Genomic DNA, 3,960 nt, shown 5'->3' with positions numbered 1-3,960 from the left:
GCAAAATTTGGACTTGTAGAGCCAGAACTACTTTTATAGTATAGGGCTAGGGATTTGGCTCAGAGGCAGAATGTTTGCCTAACAAGCTGGAAGCGCTGGGATTGGTCCTCAGCACCAAAACCAAAAAATAAACCTCCCCTATAGTACTGGAGAATGAACCCAGGGCCTCACACATGCTAGGCAAGTGCTCTAGCACTGAGTTACACCCAGGCCTCTGCAGAGCAAGAACCTGACCATCACTGTTGGTGCTCCCAACTCCTTAACTACCTAACTGCTGCACTGACTTCAAAGACTTAAAAATAAAAAATAAATAAAAATAAAAATAAAAAAGACCTTTGGTCTTTAACCCTATCTATCCTAAAGTGACACGAATTAAGGATATTTACAAATGAAATACAAACACAAGAGGGAAAAGAACTGCTGTTTCCTGCCCTGTTGTTACAATGTTAGCTAGAAGGCTAATTAAATATCTAGAGAAGGCTAGGCATATATACATCATTTTATTAAAGAAAAACAAGCACTCTGGAGGCCAAGGCAGAAGGACACCAGGACACTGAGTTCTTTCTAGGATGGCCTGAGCTACAAGCTGAGAATCTGAGTCAAAAGGGAACAAATACATAAATAACACTTCTTTTAGCCTGAATTGGAACTCATGCCCTAAGAATTTGTTTTGAAGACAGGGTCTTAAGCTGGATGTGCTGGCACGCACTCTAGGGGGCTGACGCTGGAGGGTCACCATACACCACCAGTGAAAGCAGGTATTTGAAAACAAGCAATTGCAGCTCAGTTCTTTGGTCAACTCCAAAGCCTATGCTATCTTTCAACCAAGTCATTTCTCCCTGGAGAGAAACAGCTTCTCCCTAAAAGTATACACCTAATCAGGGAGTCCTTGCACTACTTCCAGAGCAACTTAAGGTTTCTCTTTTGGTAGGCTAATGTCACTTTCTCAATGAAGTGTCCCCCCACATCCCAAGAATAAGAATATCCTGTCAGCTGTTTATATATAGTAACATGAACTTGTTTCTCTCCCTTCTTAGTCCCTAAACTCCTTGGGGCAAAAACTGTCCCAAGAATCTTTTAAGTGTAGAAGATGGCACACATAGTAGTTATTATTCAGTAAGTGGCTGAGTGAAGTTCATGATAGTAGTTGTAAGAACTGAGGGTGGGGGCCAGCCAAATAGCTCAGCAGATTAAAGTGCCTGCTTTGGCAGACACAGGGACTGGGTTCAATCCTGGTGTGCAGTGCTAGCCCTGCCCGCAGGGTGCGCTGAGACTGTGATTGAGACTGGGTGACTGGGCAATTGAGACTGGGCATGGTGGCGTGCGACTGTAATCCCAGTGCTTGGGAAGCTGGAAACAGGAGAATCACTATGAGTTCAATCTGTGTAATAAGACCCTGTAGATCCTGTACTAAATACTTAAAAAGAAAAAGAACTGAGGATGGAAGCCAAAGTGTACTGCACTCAGGAGTAAAGGAAAGAGAGCTGTGAAGTCTATTTTTTTTTTTTTTTTTTAATGTATTTAGGTCAGGGTCTGCAGGATCTACTGGATTTCATTATGTAGATCAGACTCAGTGATTCCCCTGTGTTCAGCCTCCCAAGCACTGGGATGACAGGCGCACGCCACTACGCTGTCTCAACTGCTGTCTCAGCGCGCCCTGGGAGCAGGGCCAGTACTGCACGCCCTTGCTGCTGCGCTCTGCCTAAGTAGGTGCTTTAGTCGACTGAGTTAACTGGCCAGCCCTGAAGAGTCTGTTTCTTAAGGACAAATCTAGAAAGGAAAAGTGGGAGAAATTGTAGTAACTTTTAGGACAAAATAATAGAAAGTTCTATATAGTTTTTAAAAAGGCTGATCTGATCTGGAAGTATAGGTAAGTGGTAGAGTACTTGCCAAGTATATATGAGCTGTGAGTTCAATTTGCAGTTCCAGCAAAGATGGGGGTGGGGGCAGGGTGGGGAACAGACAACACAGACAACTGACAGGAAATACAGCTAGGAGGGAGAGTATGTGCCACACGCACAAGTCCCCTGCGTGGTTCAATCTCCAGCACAATATAAAATAAGAAAAATAATAAAGACTTAAACACATTTGTTGATAAGGTAAATACAACACAATAGAGGTGGACATGGTAGTGTACACCTGTAACTTTGACACTTGGGAGGCTGAGATAGAAGAGTCATCAGGAGTTCAAGGCCAGCCTGGGCAACAGAACTGAATTCAAAGCCATAGGGCTGGCCAAATAGCTCAGTGGATTAAAGTGCCTGCAAGCAGGCACAGGGGCAGAGGGTTCGATCCCCAGGCCTGCCCTGCTAGTCCTGCCCCCAGCACCTCTAAGACAATAAAACTAAGCGTGGTGGCGTGGGCCTGCAATCCCAGCTCTTGGGAGGCTGTAAACAGGCGGATCACTACGAGTCCGATCTAGTAGTGAGACCCTGAACACTCTGTAGACCCTTCCCTAAAATTAAAAAAAAAAAAAACAAAAAAAACCCCACAAAGCCAGCTTTCACTACATAGTGTGACCCTATTTCAAAAAAAACAAAGTAGTCAAAAGATTGGGGATTTTAGAACTAGATATATTTCAATTTGAAATCTAGCTATGTCACGTTTGTGAGCAAATCACTACACTCTATACATCAATTTAAACATATGTAAAATAGAAAAATACCTATCTACAGCTCACTGTGACAAACCCAGCACTTGTCAAGCAGAAGGCATTCAAGAACTGCTATCAATGATGACAACCACAGAGAGGCCGAAGCCTGGCCCTGTGTTCTGACCTCTCCTGTCTAGCTTGGGCTCTGGTCGGGATTTCCTGTCCAAATATATGTGTAACATGCAACAGCAAAGAAACAGGATCTTTATCTCCTCTGTGTGCACCACCCTTTTCACTATCCCCGTTTCCTTGTGACACTCTGCATGAACTTATGAATGGCTGCAGTGGAAAATTACTGCTGTTACCAGATTGGGAAGAGAAAATATGGAGAATAAACGGGTGAAACTGATGTTAAGTTACCAAATGAACAAGATCTTGGATTCCTGCCAAAACCCTCATTGAGAACTAAGTAGAGGAAAACTGAACACAAAAACCTACTGAACACTTCAGAAGATTCTAAGCAAGGAGTTCCCACGTCCACTTCAAACAGAAAGATGGCTGTATGATAAGGGATGATTACCTGCTGAGCCCCTTTCTCAATATTTGACTCTAATAACTGGTTCATTTCTGCGCAGTACCACCCCAGTTCACTTTTCTGTCAAAATGTCAAGTTCCTGAAGTAGGCATTTTTATACTGAAGTACTCCATGACTGAGCTACCTACTCCCTAGCCTTTAAAAGTTAATTTTCTGGGCCTGAGTTGGCACACACCTGTAATCCCAGCACTCAGAAGGCAGAGGCAGGAAAAGTGCAGCAAGTTCAAAGCCAGCCTGGGCTACATAGTAAACTGAAGGCCTGCTTTAACCACACAGCAAGACCCTGTTTCAGAAGGAAAAAAAGTTGATGTTCTGGACCTGGGTCTGGTTCATATATTGCCTTGTGACCACCAAGAAGCACCTCACCTCTCCCTCTGTCCCACAAACTACATACCTACTCTTTTTTTGGCGGAATCGGGGATTGAACTCAGGCCCTTGTGCTTGCCTGTTACTAAGCCATCTCCCCGGCTCCCATACCTAAATACTTAAAAAGGGCCCTAATTCCAGCTCCTGAGGGAGTCTGAGGCAGGAGGATTACAAGCTTGAGGCCAGCCAGGAAAATTAGCAAGACCCTCTGTCAAAATAAAAAGGGCAACAGTTGTAGCTCAGTAGGAAAATGTCCCTGGGCTCAAGGCCCCCAGAACCATCACCCAAAGGGGGAGAGGAATTTAACAAGAAAAAAAAGAGGGGCCAGGGAGATGGCTCAGTAGGATAAGCGCTTGACTGGCAAACGCAAGGATCTGAGTTCAATCCCCGGTTCCGCAAAAAAAAA

The sequence above is a fragment of the Octodon degus genome, unplaced genomic scaffold (genome assembly GCF_000260255.1).
Source record: "Octodon degus isolate 3935 unplaced genomic scaffold, OctDeg1.0 scaffold00064, whole genome shotgun sequence".
Lineage (NCBI taxonomy): Eukaryota > Metazoa > Chordata > Mammalia > Rodentia > Octodontidae > Octodon > Octodon degus.
Note: the sequence above shows the minus strand (reverse complement) of the source record.